A 20561-nucleotide genomic window follows, 5' to 3' on the forward strand; every position below is an offset into this window, starting at 1 on the left:
TTTCTAACCAAAACTCTACATTCTTCGAGTCGTCATCTATGTTAGCCCAGAATTACTCAGCCCCTTGCTTCCAAATCTTGTCTACCGGAGGCTTCTCTCTCTTAATCAACTCCGCGCCTTGCGGAGCTACTGGGGCATACTGAAGAATTGGAGGAGGTGGGGGAGGTGGAGTGTTCGGATTCGTACAAACGAACTCCGTATACCAAGCATCCATCATTTAAAGATAGGCTTCTCTAGCCCCTCCACCTTGGCCCATAGTCATGGGCTCACTCTTAACTGGCGCGGTCCCTTCGGCGGGAGCTGGCACGTTACTCGCTATGTCATCCTCTGTGGCTCTATCAGGACCATTTACTATATGAAAATACAATTTATAATTGTCAAAAGTCGTCACACTATTAACATACAGTTATGGCATGTATAGCTAGACTCGTACTCTCGCTAGGTTAGTCCTAGAACCGACTAAATTGTAACTTTGATACCACTAAATGTAACACCCCACACTCGTACTCTACGTCGGGACGAAATACGAGGTGTTACCTAACTCTATCATATACAAATACACGTTTCTTAGTCATCAAAATTTAGTCAAATTTAAAACTTTTCCGATTCTTTACCAAGAACTTCATAACAAAGGCCTATAAGGTTCCATCCGTCATTTGAAACCATTCAGGAATGATTCGGATCTTCCCATAAACTCTTAAAAATATTGCTAGATACAGGGACACACTCCAGTGTGGGAGAGGCAACAAGCTCGTGTGACCAATTTGACATGGTCGTGCTGTTGGCCTATGTGGCTCACACGACCTAGGCAATGAAGGGACACGCCCGTGTCCTCCACCCATGTGGAAATAATTTTAAATGTACACCTACAGGGGTTTTCACACGACCTGGCACATGCCCGTGTCCCTGGCCCGTGTTCTTCACACGGCCGTGACACACCCATGTCCTAGCCTGTGTGCAAAAACATGGACATTCTATTTCTGACATCAGCATCCCCAAAATGTCACACGCCAAGGCACACGTCCGTGTGCTAGGCCGTGTCCATCACACGACTGAGACACACCGCCGTGTCCGTACCTGTGTGTTTACTACTATGCATACTGACTTGAAATTTTTACATGCAGAAGACACACGGCCGGACCACACGCCCATGAGACAGACCGTGTATTACACACGGCCTAGACACACACCCGTGTGTCTATCCTTATAGACAATATGGGGCTATTTACCAAGCCTTTTTGCCACCCTCACTTACACAACCTACACATTAGCAACCAAAACCAATACAAGGTTATCTCATGCAAGTAAATTAGCCACAATAAACAACATTCCATGCGCATTTTACTCATCTATGAAGATAACATCCTTGTATATAAATCAAAATGGATATTAGCCACAATTCGAGGCTTGGTACAAAATGAGAGATTTATCCCAAGGTAACACATTTGGCCAAATTAATAATAACCCAAAACACAAGCCTAATTCCCTATACATGCCATATTCAAAAGCATAAATCAAACTATATTGAATGCTTCGATTGATAGTGTGATCGACATCTCTGACTCCCGTTGATCCTTGAGCTAGATAGGCGGCGCTATAAGAAAATGAAAAATGAGAGGGAGTAAGCATAAAGCTTAGTAAGTTGCACATAAATGAATATAAAACATATCTTTACCATTCACCAACAAGCTCATAACATACAATTGGGCATAAGCAAGACTTACTCATCAACATTCGGTACACATAGTATATCATAAAATGGGCTCATATTCTATATATACCAAACAGGTACCTGTACCGCTCACAACATAATTATACTTTCCTCGTTAACTTGAAATCATAACTTTCACCGTTGAACCATTTGGAACACTATCAGATATCATTAAGCCTCAAACATGGGGTAAGGTGCCGATGCCATGTCCCAAACATGGTCTTACACTGGCACTCGTCTCAATGCCGATGCCATGTCCCAAACATGGTCTTACACTGGCTCTCATAATGTGGCTAATGCATGTCCTAGAAATGTCTTACACTAGCTCACACAAGTGACCCAAACGTCATGGATTAAATATCTGATTTATTTCCTAAGGTTCAATCGGGAATTCTACTATCTCTATTCTCATCACATTTTCTCATTTCCATAATCAAGCAATTTAAGCTATAATAATTTCAATACAATTTAAATACATATATTATTAATATAGTTGTACTATTTACATGCAACTTACCTCAGATTACAAAATGTGGCGACCAGTCGATTTAGTCAATTTGCTTGGCTTTCCCCCGGTCTAGGTTCGGATTCGGTATTTCTTGATCTATAATAACAAAATGCACTTATTAATCACTAAATAAAATTAAGCAAACAAAAATTCATATCTTTGGTAAAATAACCATTTTGCCCCTGGGCTTTGACAAAATGACCATTTTACCCCTAGGCTCGAAAACTGATTTTTATCAAATTTATTCATATCTTAAGCTTAGTGGAACCCTTAATACTCTTATAGCAACTCCAAATTCCAACTATTTCTCATATTTAACATCTATTTTACAACTTATGCAAAATGGTCCTTTTAAGTGTTTTTATGCTAACACCTTTCACAAAAGTTGTTCATAACACACCTAAGACTTATTTTCTTCTGTAAAAACTCAGCAACATTACAAATCCTTTCATTTAAAAACCCTACACTCTTGATCATTTTGCAAAATAGTACCCTCATTTGAAAGCTCATGCTTCAAGGGTCTCAAAAGTACAAAAATATTTAAGAAAAGCCATTAAAATCACTTACTTGTGAAGGCTTAAAGTTGCTGAAATTTTCAAGCTTTCCAAACTCTTCTCTTAGCTGATATTTTTGGTTAAGAAGAAAGAATAGGTGAAAAAGATGAAGGCTAGGCACTTAGGGTATTATTTTATCACCTAATATGTCATCACTTACCTAACATTTTAACCATTTACTCTTTTTTGTCTCATGGCCGGCCAAGCTATTCTAAAAGGGTATAATTTCCCTTTAAAGACCCCAAAATTTTATTCTCTATCTATTTGACACGTTTAGCTATCAAATTAGGACATTTGCACTTTATGCTATTTAGTCTTTTTTCGCAATTAAGCTCACAAACGCTAAAATTACTTCACCAAATTTTTCATGCACTCTTAAAAATATGCTATAATATCAAAATAATAACAAAATAATTTCTCTAACTTCAATTTTGTGGTCCCGAGACCACTATTCTGACTAGGCCCTAAATCGGGCTATTACACTCTAAAGCTTGTGTGAGTAGCATTAAATCATTGATTATGAATGGATTGAGATCCAGTACGTGTTGTGGATTCTTTTAAGCTTGTGTGAGCAGCATCGAATAATCCTTTACGTATGACTTGAGATTCAGCACGTGATGCGAATTCTTTGAAGCTTGTATGAGCAGCATCGGGTAAAGCTTGTATAGTAACCCTAATTTAAAGCTTGTGTGAGTAGCCCAAATATGAAAATGATAACTAAAAAATAAAAAATGAAATGGTTGAAAAGATTGAATATGAAATTAATAGTTGAGTTACAAAATGAGCAAAGTTGAATAGCATGATAAAAGTGATATGGTAACACTTATATATGAATTGAGAATTATAATATTGTAGTGTTAATGAATTAATCTCTTGGTCATTTTGTGAAATTATTTATGTATGTATAGGATGCCAAAGGAGTTGCCATGTTATGTTCAAATGTGTTCCAATTACTTAAGTTACTTTTAATGTTAAGGTGAGATAAGTTGATTTTAATATGTATTTACTTAGAATTTGTTATGCTTAACCGTTGATTTATTTCCTCTTTATAGATTTTTGATTTGTGAAACGTGTTGGTCGGATCAACTTGAGGATTACACTATCCTATCATTGACTGTAATCTTTTAATCGCTTTATTCGATTATATGGCATGTACATAGATGTTTATCTATGTGTTACTTGTGAATGATGATTAGGTCTAAACCTAGTTTAATGCTTGATCTTGTAAAGTTAATGTACATATATGAAATAGTACATGTCTTGGTAATTTTGTTGTGTTTTTTATAATCATGTTAGTAGGTTCGGTATATTTTGTTGTGAAATGGTGCCAAATTGTGGCATATTGTTTTGGTTGATATTAGGATTGAGTAATTGAATTTAGATGCATGTTTTGAAATGATTTTTGAGTAGGTTCTAAGTGTGATTTAAGGCACCATTTGGTTAGATTTTGGTTTAGGCATGAAAAGGTATAAAAATTGCTGATTTTTTACCATTTTTGCCTTTGGGTAACGAGACCTTAGAAAGTATCAATACTCTATATTAGGGTATTGATACACTGGACTTTTTTTTTACAAAAAGAAACAAAATCACAGACGGTATTGATACTGGATTAGGTGTCGATACTTAATAAAATGGGGCATCGGTATCATCTGACAAGTATCAATACTTGTGTTTTTATGAAGAATTTTCTAAACATCAAATGTAAAAATAATATCAGTACATTTCAGGGGTATTTTACTAAAAAGGTCCATTTCCAACATTATTTACAAAAATGGGCCAATTAAAATATTATTTACCGGAATGGGCCAAAAAATCCAAAACGTGTCTACGTGGAAGCACTTTAAGGGGAAATTTCAGAAAAGCGCGTCCTCAAGGGAGCACTTTTGCCATGTTAGCAGAAAACACACTGACGTGGAAGCACTTTGCTGACATGACAAAAGAGCTTCCACGAGGGCGCATTTTAGCCTGTGTTTTTACCCCAACAGTTATTTAAAAATTTGACCGTGAAAAAAAAAACCATAAACCCCCCACCTATTTTTTCACACAAAATTTCCTCTAAATTACAGTTCTTCCAAATTTCTCTCTAAATTTCTCAAAAAAGCTCTCAAAGCTATATAAGTTTTAATTTTTTTTCTAAATCTATATTATTTTTTTTATAATTTCTAAGAAATTTGATCGTGTTAGAAATGTCCCAAGAATTAATTCGTCTCGATCATAAACATATCTCCGTCGACCAAATAAAAATGGTAAGGTTAATTTCAATTTTTTAATATTATTTAATATTTTTTATTTATGTAATTTTAATTAATATTTTTTTATACAGTCAGTAGATCGGGTGTTACAATGTTATATTCATAATATGTCTGATCATGTCATGGTTAATACAAAATTACCTGAGGGAAGCGTGTTTTTGGCATGTGACCAATATAGGCTGAGGGTGTAAGTTAGAAACGAAATTGAGACTCGAGATGCACACATTCCATCTTCCATGAGGGAGTGTACCGTCACTTCGAAGGACGTGCAGTTACAATTGGGGTTGTCGGTGGATGAGTCCGTACTCACTGGGTCTACTCAATCTACTGATTAGAGAGCCATATGCTAGATCTTTTGGGTGCAATTCCAGATAATATTTACAGAGGTCAGATCGAGATGGGCTGGTTATGAGACACATTTTCGGAGTTGGGGAATGATTCGACTGAAGTAGAAAGAATATGATACACTCAGGTATACATCCTTGAGATCCTCAGAGGTTATCTAATGACGGACAAGTCACGAAACCTCATACACCTGAGGTGGCTACTGAAACCCGTCAATTTTAAAAAAGTTGGCGAACTTAGTTGAGGGTTTACTATATTCTCCACATTGTACAGGGAGGGACAACCAAATAAAATCAAAATCGGAGGTTGCCTCTCACTGTTACAATCATGGGCTCGATTTTGCTTTCCATTTTTACGTCCTCGATTGAACCAGTCGTATAAATTCCCACTCTTAACGAGGTAAAATTTATATTAGATTTTACAATTGTTACATAGATTTAAAATATAATTTTATGCTAAAATTTTATTTAATTAGGTGGAAACTTTTTGTCAGTTATGGGGGAATACCAACCGCTCTTGAAGATATACAACTTCTATTAAACCAACGGTCAGAAGCGCATATAAGTATATAATTCATTTGAAACATATATACATAACATAGTCGTTTCATATTTAGTATTATGTATATAACTAATATTTTTATCACATTCTTATAGTTTCAATGGACACCAAACCAGGGTCCAACAAATTGAGCAGTAACTCTGGATGAATTTCTACAGAATCCGAACATCTGGCTTGTTAGGATCTCATTGATCAACTGCGTTACCGTCAAGATGCACCAAACAGATAGAGTGTTGCAGCAATTCAGATTTCGAAAACCAATTCCTGTGGCATTTGAGGTTCTCAATGAAGAGCACAAAATTAACTTACGGCAACCAAATACGCATTGTCTAATCTTCTTCTTGGAATATATCGAAATCTGGGAAAATCGGTAGATGATATACCTATTTGCCAATCGATTATCATTCTAGAGTTAGCATGCGAGCCGGATTACATGCCATAGTTTAAGATCCATGGCAAGCCATATTTGCTCTCAAAAGAGCAGAGACATCAACAATTCCATGTCGAAAGGGAATGACGGGGCCCTTTACATTCAAGGACAATGGCGATGGGGCGGGCCCATCAATAGCACCCACACAATCACCAAGCCCAATGGAGCAAATGAAGATGCCCACACCACAACCCCTTCAGATTATGCCAGGTGCGTATCCTAGCCATTATATGTATCCTTGCCCTTATATATTTCCTTTTCCTAGTCTTATGCCAAGTTGGAATGCATGGACCGGTGCATCTCCTTTCCTGATGACTCCGACTCAACCGACGATATATAGGCCATCGTCATAGGAAAGACTGCACAAGGCATCGTCTAGGAGCTCATCTCATTTCCAATTCCCATCACCTTATGGGATTCAAACACCTCCACCATGGGTGATGCAAACACCTCCACAATCTTTGTTCTATCAAGATGGGTCATCCTTCCAACACCTGGTGGGAAGCTGATCCCAAACAAGCACAACCCCAGCTGGAAGCTAAACCAAGAAGGAATCCAGTATGTAATCATCGACCACCCCCATGTAGCACTAATTCTGACTAGCCCATGCATTGATTTTTTTAATATATCTATACAAACTATTTTTATATTGTTTCATTTAATAAAACAGAAGTTTTTTTTTGGAATTTTTGTACAAATTATATTTATATTTTGTCCTATTTAATAAAATAGAAGTTCTTTTGAATAAGGAAATACAAATTATTTTTTCATAGTTTCATTTAATAAATTAGGAACTATTTTGATTTCGACATATTCAAATTGTATGACCTGGGTTCCTACACTACTCACACAACTTCTGTTGGTTTGTTCTTTCTCGGATATCCATATTATCACATATCCTAGTCGAGCAAGGTCGACCTTTTGGTTTATGATGCAATTATCTATTCGGTAACAACTTAAACAGAGCAAGTGATACAGACGGCCACTTATATTCATCTAAGACAAGTGGGAATACGTGTCTCCATATGTTGTACATGTATCCTAATTTGTACACTTCGTCAACTTAGCTCATGGGATCCAAACAGATATTTTGAGAAGCTGCAATTACATGAGCGCATGGATAACGAAGTGCATCAAACCTCCTATAGTCGCAAGTCCTATTTCTCAAGTGTATAGAATATTACTCGTTGGTAATACCTTGGTTCGGTTTGTCGAACTCCGTCACACAAAACTATAGGTTGTTGTGATCGTGACACATTGTGCACATAGAGTTGGCCCGCACCATCGCCTTACTAATTTCTTGCACTACCTTCCAGCACCATTTATGGCCTCCCAGTATTTGGCCTTTATAACTCACTACTTGCTTTTGAAACAGTGTTGCCAAACAGAAGTATGTCTATTGCACAACCGAGGTTATCAACAAATGACGCATTCCTTTTAGAACAGAATTTATGCATTCTTTCAAGTTTGAGGTCATATAACAATATCTTAGGCCGCCATTGTATGCTTGTGTCGACTGATCGAAAGGTATGTTACAGAGGTAGTTTGAGCCTTGATCGTTAATTGACCACAAAAACACCAACATCTCAAGAAACGTCTTTATTGATCGTTAATTTCTACGTTTTTGTTATCGTTGCTTGATATTCTATAAAGCCCATGTCTAAATTTCTGATTTTCTTTGATGATTTTGAGTTATGCCATTGATGAAACTATGAGTTTTATGAAGTTTGATGATAGTATATGTAAGCTTGATGTTGGGTTAACATATTTTGTATTTGAATTTCTGATGAATTTGAGTAATTTGGGCTAAATTGTGAAATTTGTAAATTGAAGGACTAAAATGTGAAATAAATGAAATGTGTGGACTTGTATGAGTACTATGAGAATTCGGCTAGGCATATGTGCAAGAAAAGTTGGTGTATTTTGTGATTTTATGAATTAGGGACTAAACTGTCAAAATGTGAAAATATAAGGGTTAAATTGTAAAGTGCCCTAAATATGTGTTTTTGGATTGATTTGAATAAATGTGAAAGTGAATAAGTTAAATTTCAATTGTTATAGATCAAGAATTAAAGAAAACAGAATTAGATCGGGGAAAGTCGAAAGTCATCGAGTAGCCGATTCCGTCTATCCGAATCTGTACGAGGTAAGTCGATATACAAATAAATGTGTTTGAATTGATTTATTCATGTGTATATATATATACCTTTTTATTGTGATGAATGATAATATGAGAGCTGAATATGAGATATCCGAGAAAGTATCGACAAAGTACCGACTTTTGAAAAGCCCTATACGAACATTAGGAATAGTTAGGATACATATGTCATGACATAGGATCCGATATGTGTTATCATGTAAGACCACGTCTGGGAAGTTGGCATTGACTTATGATTTACGTATAAGACCACATCTGGGACGTTGGCATCGTATTTGATTTCGTGTAAGACCCTGTTTGGGACAGTGGCATCGATATTTGTTTACATGTAAGACCACGTCTGGGACGTTGGCATTGTGCGAGCTTTTCGAGTTATTTGCGTATCCTTATGATTCCAAATGGTTCAACGGGCATTCCGAGAAATGAATGATAATATGAAATGTGTTTCCGATTTAGGTACGTTAGAAATTGTATATCATATTTGATGTTGAAAGGTAAGTATATGTATCTTTATGATCAAGTGAGTATATGTGACAAAAGTATAAGAAAATATGCATTATGTCCAAGTGAATGAAGAAGATGTGAAATGTATTTGAGCTATGTGTTTTGTGATAGCATGTGGTTAAAGATTATATGTATATTATGATGCTTATATGTTTATATTGTTAAGTTTATTTGTATATGGCTTACTAAGCTTTTGAAAGCTTACTTTGTGTGTGTGTTTGCATTGTATTATAGATATCGTAGCTATTTGGAGCTCGGGGATCATTTAGGATCGTCACCACACTATCGAACTATATTTTGGTACCTTTTGAAAATGTATATATTGAAGTATGGCATGTATAGGCTAGAGGTAGTTAAATATGTTTTGTGATATATATATATTTAGCCATGTGATATGGCTTGGTTTTTGGTTGTGGATATGGAAGACTTATGGTTATAAGTTATGTGTTACAATATGATATGTTCATGAATGGCCAAAAGAATTGGTCAATTTGGTAAGTTTTGATATGTGCTTATTATAGAATTTGGTAAGGTTTTGGCATGAGGTTTGATTGTATGATTAGAGTTTATAAAACCTATGTTTTTGGCATGATTTTGGCACATGATTTGGTATGATTTGGAATGGTGAATAAGCATGAGTTTTGGTTGGTAATTATATGATATGATTGGTGTATGTATTGTTTGTGAAGTGGTTGAAATTTGATGTACAATTGTTGCCTATTTGATGATTGTAGGGAGGACCCTTAATGGGTGGAAATTTGGCCTTGTAAATGGCCTATTTTTGCCTACAGGGCGTGTGTCTCAGCCGTCTTGCTCAAGGGCCATTTCGAAATGAGCCTGGATAGACCACACGGTCGCACACACAGGTGTGTGCTAGGCCATGTGGCCAAGTTAGTTTCGACCACAGGCTAGACACGCGGGCGTGTGACTGGCCATGTGACCCAAGTCAGTAGCCTCCCTAATTTTCACACGGTCTGGTACGCGGGCGTGTCTTATGGCTGTGTGAACAAGTCAGTATATATACCCTATTTTTACACAGCCTAAACACACAAGCGTGTCTAAAGTCGTGTGAGGCACACGACCTGTTCACACGGGCGTGTGACCTTTGTAACTTTGAAAAATGTTTAAGTTTTCAAAAAATTTTATATGAGCTCGGTTTAGTCCCGACCCATTTCTAAAGCATCTCTAAGGTCTCGATGACCTATGGAAGGGACTTTGTTGTGATGTATGACTACAATTATGGATGATGTTTATAAATTGTTTGTAAAATGCTTCGATTATCTGGTAACGCCTTTAACCCTAGCCTGGCGACGGGTACGGGTTAGGGATGTTACAAAGGTACTTGGTGTTCGGCCTTTACTTGTTGACAAATCAAGCATTTCGAAACAAACTCTGAGATATCTCATTCCATGCCTGACCACCATACATTTTTGTACTATCCGGATAAGTAGACAAACAACCATTATGTGCCTGATCGCGTGATTTCGTAATAGGTTTTAAATATTTATAATTAATCATTCTTGAAGCTAACTATTATCGTGATGTAGGCAAGTGTACCTATCGAATAGTAGTATAGTTTTATCAAGACCAGATTGTCAAACCCAAAGGAACTAAAAGTACTAGTAATGACTGTCTTTTTATTATCTAGCCTAAGAATAAAGAGGTTTTGTTTTAACTAACTAATCATCTAAACTAAGAACTCACGGAGAATAGAATTGGGGAATTTCTTTTGGGAAAATCGATTGAATTAAGACAATACCTAAGGAAAAATCCACCTAGACTTTACTTGTTATTCTAGCTCCAAATCGGACGATTTATTCATTCAACTTATTCCGTAGCGATCCCTAAGTTATGTTATTATCCCTGTTCAAGACTAATAATGTCTAATCCCTAGATTGAATAATTGAGACCTTTCTCTAATTAACACCCTAGGGTTGCATTAACTCGGTATATGGATCCCCTTATTAGGTTTCACCCTAATCCGGTAAAATCTTGTCACCCTATCTCTAGGCGCGCAATCAACTCCACTTAATTATGATAAATGTACTCTTAGACAGGGTCTATTCCTCCTCTGAATAAGAGCTTATCTTGAATTAGTATCCTGGGATATCAAAACAAGAATTAAGAACACATAATTAAGAACAAATTAAATATTTATCATACAATTCAGAAAATAATAACAAGATTTGTCTTAGGTTTCATTCCCCTTAGGTATTTAGGGATTTTAGTTCATAACTAAATAATAAAACATCTCAGAATAATAAAGAATACAAAACATAAAGAAAACCCAAAACTCCTGAAGGGAAATTGAGGGGAGATCTTCAATCTTAATGATGAATACGGCTTCTGAGATGGATCAATTGGCTTCCTTCGAGTAATTCCTTCCTTTCTCCTTGTGTGCCCTATTTTCTTCCTCCTCTAGGGTGTATTTATAGGCTTTGGAATGCCTAAGAGCCCTCAAAATTAGCCTTTTCTGAATTGGACTCAACTTGGGCTCGGCAGGGACACACCCGTGTGTGATTACTTCAGGCCATGCTCAAGCCTGCCAAATTGACACGGCCGTGTGGTCTGCCAGTGTGAGGAGGTCTAGGCCGTGTTGATTTCGTACTTTGGCCCATTTTCTTAGTTTTTGGCCTGTTTCTCGTTCCTTTCGCTTTCCTATGCTCTTCTAAGTATAAAACATGAAATTAAAGCATTAGGAGCATCGAATTCACCAATTCTAATGGGAAATCATCCATAAAATGCGTTAAACATGGGGTAAAAATATGTATAAATTACGGTTTATCAAAAACCCCCACACTTAAGCATTTGCTTGTCCTCAAGCAAAATCCTCAACTCATAATAAAAATAAATTCTTCTCAACTTATAATTTCTATCGATAATATCTCAAAATAATCCATAGGTAATCATACATTTAGAATTCAACTAAAAGAACATCAAAGTTTCAATCATTCCAAGTTGAGCATTTTATTCTGAAAACATAGGTGTCTCCCTTCGTCTAAGTAATTACCTTGGATTCAAAATGTCACAGAGTTTCACATCCTCACTAAAAATTCACTCAAATCACTCGAGGTGTTTAAGGATAATAAATGAAGCACTCAATAGTCAATAATGAAAAGTCATTACCATAGGCTTACATGAAAATCAAATCTCCACCCCTATGAATTGAGATGATACATCAGTCAAAAGGTCTTTAGAGGGTTGTACCGTGGCTTTGGTTAGGGGGTGTGGTCAAAGGCTGAAAGAAACGGTTAGAATCGAGATTGAACTAAAAAATCACTTAACTAGAAAAAGATTTAATCATCACTTGTGTACAACAGAGCTTCTTCTAAGAATATGGAATTTGAATACTTAAGCTAAAAAAATTGCTACTAATGTGTATACACAGTTTTCTTTTTTTTCTTTTTTTTAAGAACAAGTTAAATAACATAAACTAACTATTAAGAACAAGACATAACTGAGCAACTATTTCAATTTAAATCTCGACAAAAATAGGGATCTTAATTTAGGGGATTTCAACAATAATGGGTTAAGGGTTAATATTAAGGGTAATACAAGAAATGGCTGGTTAGGCTCAAGGGGGTTTACTAGGGGTTAATCGTGGAGGTAGGCTTTTCATGGCGTGAGTGGGTTAATACTAAGTGCCTTTCTCATTTTGACATATCAAAACAAATGGTGTGGTCTTGACATGCATAATCAAGCAAGTTCTAGAATAACAATTCAATACTGACGCACTTAAAGCAATAGTAAAAGTGAGCATGAAAGAATTAATAGATGCACAAAAGGCTCAAAAATCTCACAAAAATTATGGCTTTTTGATGTTTAAAACTTGTGAATTCTAACTCAAAGTAATACCTAAACTTTGGGGAAACAACCTAAAATTTTAAATTCTTAAAAATCAACTTATCATGCTCGATTCTCTAATGTCTTAAGGTTTAAACAATCAATGCATAAATGCCTATATTTTAATTCAAGATATATCAATCAAAATCATAAATCAATCAAAATTTATCCTAAATATGATATGAGAGCTTTTCAAGAGAACAAGGCAGTCACTCAGGGATTTTTCTGATAATGAAATGAATACCCTCCCACACTTAAGATGTACATTGCCTTCAATGTACAAAGATAGATATTAAAATATAAAAATAAGATAGGGAGAGAAGTGAAACTTCCTGTATGATGAATTCCTCGAACAGGAGTTTTTGAGAGTAATCGGTGCGAGGGTGGAGGAGGATACTCCGGCGATGGTAGAGGTTCATTAGTCCATAAGTCCTGCGCCAAAAGAATATTATATCTAGTGGAAGCTATGGTCGTGGTCGATCAGAACATGGCAGTCGTGGAAAACCTTTCCCGATGGAGTTTTTAGTTCCTATGCGATGATGAGCTTAAGAGTTCTATATAACTGTGATAAAATCAGGAACTTTTTAGGGGATATTAGGAAGAATAATTATTCATAAAGAAATAATCGAAATTGATAATTAAAAATAAAATTCTAAAATCTAATAAAAATTAAAAACATAAAATAATAAATAAATGTTTTTAAACATCTTCATCGCTGGATGATTCGCGAGGTGGGACTGGCGATGAGATATGGAGGTGCTGAAAAATCTGTTGTAGAGTAGCATCAATGTTGTCAAATCATTGAAAACACTGCTACTCGAATCGAGTGAGGTGCTCAGAGATGTCAGCATATGAAGCCGCCGCATGAACTGGATAAGAGGGTGGTGGTGGCTGAGTCAGTGGGTCCCCGTGCTGTCGAGGGACATCATCAGGAATGTCCTCATAGACCTCCTCCTCGGTAGATTGGGCGAGACGATATTGAGGAGGGTAGGTTCCTTGGCGCTTTTCGATCATCCTCATGCTAAGCATGCTCGAGATGCCTTGTGGGGACATCTGGCCAATGAAGGTTAAAGATGATTCTTGGCTTGCGGTGCTGAGGAGCCCGAAGTACCAAGCCAACCGAGAGGGGCCAATAGAGATGACCCCCTTCCTATGCCGCTCCGTCTGGTGTTAAATCGCGAGGGCGATGAGATATGCAAGGTCGATGACGTGCCCGTGCGACATACACCATAAAAAGTAGGCGTCGTGAGTGTTGACGACGCCAGTGCTCTCTCGCCGTCCTATAATCGTGTGAGCCAAAATGGCATGTAGGTTCCTCAGAGATGGAAGGAGAGTCGATGCCTTGGAGCGGCTAGGATTGTAGGTGGCCCCACCTGGTACTAGTGCTTCCCAACACTATAAAGGAGAATGATGGATGTGGCGTTTGAGAGCATGTAAGTCATTCTCCTCCTTGAATTCCTTCGAATATAAACCCAGTGCCATACTGAATTCTGGGACGCTGAGCTGGCGGACTAATCTGCCTAGGCGAAATTGGACCGTGCTGGGATCATCGTAGTTCATCATCACGGTCTGAAGATGAAATGTGGAGTATAATTCCATCGTAAGCTCTAGATACGTCGACTCGATGATCCTAAAGAAAAGCTCCTAAGGGTCGGTGGTTAGGAGGGCCCGAATCGCTTCAGCCAACTGAACTTGTTCTACCACAGCCCAGTCGATGCAGCAGCCCACAATTAAAAGGTCAGGCCCGGAGTATTTGGAATAGTTCTTCTTAGGGCCCGATGGGGAACCTCAGGAAAGGGTGACGAACTTTCGCGGTAGGACCTGAGGAAGATGACACTCCCTTCCTTTTCTTTGAAGTAGGGACAGCGGCCTTTTTACCACGTGAAGACGACATTGCATACCTACAAGTGGAAACATCAATTCGTGTTGATGAGTAGACAAGGAAAAAAAATGTCACTAAATTCGAAAGAAAAATGCATAAATATGTTCAACCACAACTACTAAGTTTAACTAAAACTATAAGTTCAATGACCTATATTTGTAGCACTAGCATGGTGATATAAGTAAAATTGGCAAAGAATGGAATGCAACATACTCTATGAATGAATAGAAATGTCAACACAAAAGGCATGATTATTTCAACTATCCTAACCATGAATATTCACTTCTAACTAATTAAATGGAGTAGAGAAATCATGTAATGAGTAAGAATTTGAACATGAAAAAGATGATAACTTATTCTATAAATGAAATTTGTGTGATAGAAAGATGAAAATAACATGAACAATATAGCTTACTATGATAAATAGCATTCTAAATTAGTGAAATAAAAGAGAAAAGAGTAAACAAACGCTAAAGGAAAGAGATTGAGCATCGAGAATGAAGTTGGGAGCGGCGCACAGGCATGGCAAGAAGGGCGTGTGGACTTGCAAAGGCTAGGGTTAGGGTTTTTTAGGTGAAGAAGACAATGAATAGTGTAGCCTATTTATAGATTTTGGGGCACACGGGCAGGTAACACGCTCGTGTTTCCCAATTTCAGCCCGTGTGATTCGCGAATTTTGAATTTGGGCGCGTCTGACCTTTAGTACACGCCCGTGTTCCTTGGGCGTGTGGGTGGACACGGTCGTGTCTGGCATTGTTCTTTTCTCCCACGCCCGTGTATGCAGACCCACGCTCATGTCAATCTAACAGGTTCGACCAAGGGTGCTAGACACGGTCGTGTCGCACGCCCGTGTTGTTTTAACAAGTTCACCCATGGTTCTTCCACATGGGCGTGCCGCACGCCCGTGTTGTTTTGGCAGGTTCGACCACGGCCATGTCGCACGGCAGTGGCATTTTATCATAGCCCATGTTTGGGAAAATCGTTGCCCTATTTTCACACGGCCCTAAGCACACCCGTGCTCTTGGCCATGTCTTTGTAGAAAACCAGTATTCAAGAGCTCCGTTAGTAAGTTAGGTGTTGAAGACTAAATTTTAAAGAAGTTAATACAGTTAGTGCTCTGGTTGCCTCCCGAGAAGCGCTTATTTATAGTTTAAGCTCAACTTACCTCTCTGTTGAATGATCATGGTGGTTTGAGGAGTTTATACTCCACATTCCTGCTATTATTCTCATCAAAATAAGGTTTCAGACGAGTGTTATTTACCTTAAAAGTGCCAAAATTGGGATGACTTACCTCGATTGTACCAAATGAGAAAATGCCAAGTACCGTAAGAGGGATTTCTTCATTCGGTGGGGTAGTGACAATGTGAGGATCTGTGGCATCTAATAAGACTTTATCTCCAACCTTAAGTTGATGTGGGAAGGTGTTGAGATTGTTCTGGCGTAGTTTTGGTTTATCATGCGTTCTTAGTTTAAGAGTCTGCCATTCATCTAGCTCCTCGATTTGTAGCCTTCGTTCTTCATGAATGGGTCCTCTACCATTTCTTGAGAATGGCTCATGTACTTCCTTCAGACTCATTTCCTACAAAGTAGGTTGCACCATATTGTCAGTTTTAGTAGAATGGGTTAAACGATCACCTTTAATTTTCGATGTGTCGCCAGAATTGCGAGCTTGAAGGGTGATTGTTTTGTCTCCCACACAAAGTGTGAGTTCACCTGTGCCAACATCAATGATCGTTTTAGCAGTTGCTAAAAAGGGCTTTCCTATAATTAAAAGCGTGTTGCTATCTTCCTCTATGTCTAAAATAATGAAGTCAACGGGAAATATAAATTTATCAATTTTAACTAGCACATCTTCAATAATACCCCTAGGAAATCTTATAGTTTTGTCTGCTAATTGAACGCTCATCCTAGTCTGTTTGGGTTTCCTGAGACCTAATTGTTTGAACATTTTGTAGGGCGTGACGTTAATACTAGTCCCCAAATCACCTAATGCATTATTAACATCTAACCTACCAATAAGGAATTGTAAAACTCCATGGATCTTTTAGTTTGTTGGGTAGTTTATTCTGTAGAATAGCTGAGCAAACTACGTTTAGCTCCACATGCGACGTCTCGTCCAACTTCTGCTTATTTGCTAAAAGCTCCTTTAAAAATTTCATTGCATTTGGCATTTGCGATAGGGCTTCAATAAACGGTAAGTTAATATGTAATTTTTTTAAGAGTTTAAGGAATTTACCAAATTATTCATCTTAGCGGTCTTTCCTTGTCGTGTTGGGGTATGGCACACGAGGTTTATATTCGACATTCACTGATTTGTTTTTATTATGACCTACCTCACATTGACCTTTGCTTACCACAGTTTCTTACCTCGGTTCTGGCTTAGGCTCAACGACTCCTTCATCATCTTGAATAATAATTACGTTGAGCTGTTCCCTTGGGTTGGGTTCATTATTACTTGGAAAGCTACCTTGTGATCATTTGGAGATTAGTTTAGAAAGCTAGCCTATATGAGTTTCGAGCCCTTGGATTGACGATTGTTGATTTTTAAATGCTGTCTCGGTGTTCTGGAAACAAGTTTCTGACACCGAGATAAAATTTGTGAGCATCTCTTTAAGGTTTGGCTTCTTTTCCTGTTGGTGGGGTGGTTGTTGGTAGCCTGGAGGTGGTCTTTGATTTCCTTGGCCTCCCCATGAGAAATTTGGGTGGTTCCTCCAACCTGCATTGTAAGTGTTACTATATGGATCATTTTGAGATCGAGAATTATTACCCATGTAATTTAACTGCTTGTTATCCATGTTGTAGCCATAAGGTTCGTATTTCGATTGGCTTGTTCCACCTCCACTTGCTCCGCACTGCATTACTGGGTGAACTTGTGAAGAACTAAGAAAACCATCAATTTTCTTATTCAAGAGTTTTACCTGATTAGAGAGCATAGTGACCGAATCGACGTTATAAACACCTGCTATTTTTGTTGGCTTTGTCCTCATGACTTGCCACTGATAGTTATTCAATGACATCTCCTCTATAAACTCATAAGCATCTTCAGGTGTTTTATTATTGATGGTTCCGCCAGCAGCTACGTCAACCATTTGCCGAGTCTAAGGCTTCAGGCCATTATAGAACGTTTGAACCTGAAGCCAAAGTGGTAACCCATGGTGAGGGCACCTTCTCAGTAAGTCCTTGTATCTCTCCCATGCATCGTAAAGAGTTTCCAAGTCCATCTGTACAAACGAAGAGATATCATTATGTAATTTGGCCGTTTTAGCCGGCGGGAAATATTTTAATAGAAATTTTTTGATCATTTGTTCCCAAGTAGTGATTGACCCTTATGGTAATGCGTTCAACCACTGTTTAGCTTTATTCCTAAATGAAAAAGGAAAAAACCGAAGACGAATGGCATCATCAGCAACACCATTAATTTTAAATGTATCGCATAGTTCCAAGAAGTTTGCTAAGTGAGCGTTGGGATTCTCATCCTGCAAACCATCAAACTAAACAAACTACTGTATCATTTGAATAGTGTTAGGTTTTAGTTCAAAAGTATTTGCAGCTACAGCAGGTCTAACTATGCTCGATTCAGTTCCTATTAAAGAAGGTTTAGTATAATCATACATAGTACGTGGAGCAGGATTTTGATTAACTGCAATTACAAGAGGTAGCTGATTGTCTTGGTTTTCAGTCATCTCTTCGGTTAGGGGTTGAGTATCGTCCTCTTGCTCGTTCTCTGTGTATCTTAAGCTTCGCCTTATTTCTCTTTGGTTTCTGCGAACTATGCGATCGATTTCTCCGTCAAAAAGTAGTGGTCCTGACGGGTTTCTTCTAGTCATAAACTATAAAAACTTGCCAAGAGAAAAAAAAGTAAATTAATAAATAATAATAATTAAATTAAATTAAATTGCAAGAAAAATAAATGGCTAAAGTAATAAAAATTGAGTATTTCTAATATCTTAGTTCCCCGGCAATGGCGCCAAAAACTTGATCACGTGATTTCGTGATAGGTTTTAGATATTTATAATTAATCGTTCTTGAAGCTAACTATTATCGCGATTTAGGCAAGTGTACCTATCGAACAGTAGTATAGTTTTAGCAAGACCGAATTGTCGAACCCAAAGGAACTAAAAGTACTAGTAATGACTGTCTTTTTATTATCTAGCATAAGAATAAAGAGGTTTTGTTTTAACTAACTAATTATCTAAACTAAAAACTCACAGAGAATAGAATTGGGGAATTACTTTTGCGAAAATCGATTGAATTAAGACAATACCTAAGGAAAAATCCACCTAGACTCTGGCTCCAAATCGGACGATTTATTCATTCAACTTGTTCCGTAGCGATCACTAGGTTATGTTATTATCCCTATTCAAGACTAATAACGTCTAATCCTTAGATTGAATAGTTGAGACCTTTCTCTAATTAACACCCTAGGGTTGCATTAACTCGGTCTATGGATCCCCTTATTAGGTTTCACCCTAATCCGGCAAAATCTTGTCACCCTATCTCTAGGTGCGCAATCAACTCTGCTTAATTATGACAAATGTACTCTTAGACAGGGTTTATTCCTCCTCTGAATAAGAGCTTATCTTGAATCAGTATCCTGGGATATCAAAACAAGAATTAAGAACACATAACTAAGAACAAGTTAAATATTTATCATACAATTCAGAAAATAATAACAAGATTCGTCTTAGGTTTCATTCCCCTTAGGTATTTAGGAGTTTTAGTTCATAACTAAATAAGAAAACATCTCAGAATAATAAAGAATACAAAACATAAAGAAAACCCAAAAATCCTGAAGGGAAAATTGAGGGGAGATCTTCAGTCTTGGTGATGAATCCGGCTTCTGAGATGGATCAATCAGCTTCCTTCGAGTAATTACTTCCTTCCTCCCTGTGTGCCCCTTTTTTCTTCTCCTTTAGGGTGTATTTATAGGCTTTTGAATGCCTAAAAGCCATCAAAATTAGCCTTTTCTGAATTTGACTCAACTTGGGCTCGGCAGGGACACGCCCGTGTGTGATTACTTCTGGCCGTGCTCAAGCCTGCCAAATTGACACAACTGTGTGGTCTGCCTGTGTGAGGAGGTCCAGGCCGTGTTGATTTCGTACTTTGGCCCATTTTCTTAGTTTTTGGCCCGTTTCTCATTCCTTTCACTCTCCTATGCTCTTCTAAGTATAAAACATGAAATTAAAGTATTAGGAGCATCGAATTCATCAATTCTAATGGGAAATCATCTATAAAATGCATTAAACATGGGGTAAAAATATGTATAAATTACAATTTATCAGTGCCTCATTAAGAATCTTCTTAATCAAATCTGTATCTTTAGGAACACATATCCTACCTCAGAATCTCAAACAATTATCAAAGTCGATCTAAAATTCTGAATCATTGCCTGATTCACATTGAATTCTCTTAGCTTGCAACTCATTGTTACACTTTTGAGCTTCGTATATCTGCTGAGGAAACAGTAGTCTAGCTCTCAACTCGACTAGAATTGAACCATTATCAGATAAATTCAATTGTGTATTCATGGCCCTAAAAGCAAACAAAGATTTCCTATTCAAAGCATCGACTACTACATTCGCCTTTCCTGGATGGTAATCGATCACAAGCTTATAATCTTTTAATAATTCAAGTCATCTCTATTGTCGCAAGTTCAGATCTTTTTGAGTCATCAGATACTTTAAACTTTTATGATCGGTAAAGACATGACATTTCTCACCGCATAAATGATGTCTCCAAATCTTTAAGGCAAGCACAATGGTAGCCATCTCTAAATCATGCATCGGGTAGTTCTTTTTGTGTGGTTTTAGGTG

The 20561-nt window shown here is 37.4% G+C and overlaps 1 non-coding gene across 1 annotated transcript; it reads left to right on the forward strand.

Moving 5' to 3' along the window:
* Window positions 1-17895: 17895 nt before the first annotated feature.
* Window positions 17896-18001, forward strand: LOC121229823 (small nucleolar RNA R71). The gene has a single exon (XR_005927779.1). It is a non-coding gene; the product is annotated as a small nucleolar RNA R71 (small nucleolar RNA).
* The last annotated feature ends 2560 nt before the right edge of the window (window positions 18002-20561 follow it).

Source organism: Gossypium hirsutum, chromosome A05 (genome assembly GCF_007990345.1).
Source record: "Gossypium hirsutum isolate 1008001.06 chromosome A05, Gossypium_hirsutum_v2.1, whole genome shotgun sequence".
Taxonomy (NCBI): Eukaryota; Viridiplantae; Streptophyta; class Magnoliopsida; order Malvales; family Malvaceae; genus Gossypium; species Gossypium hirsutum.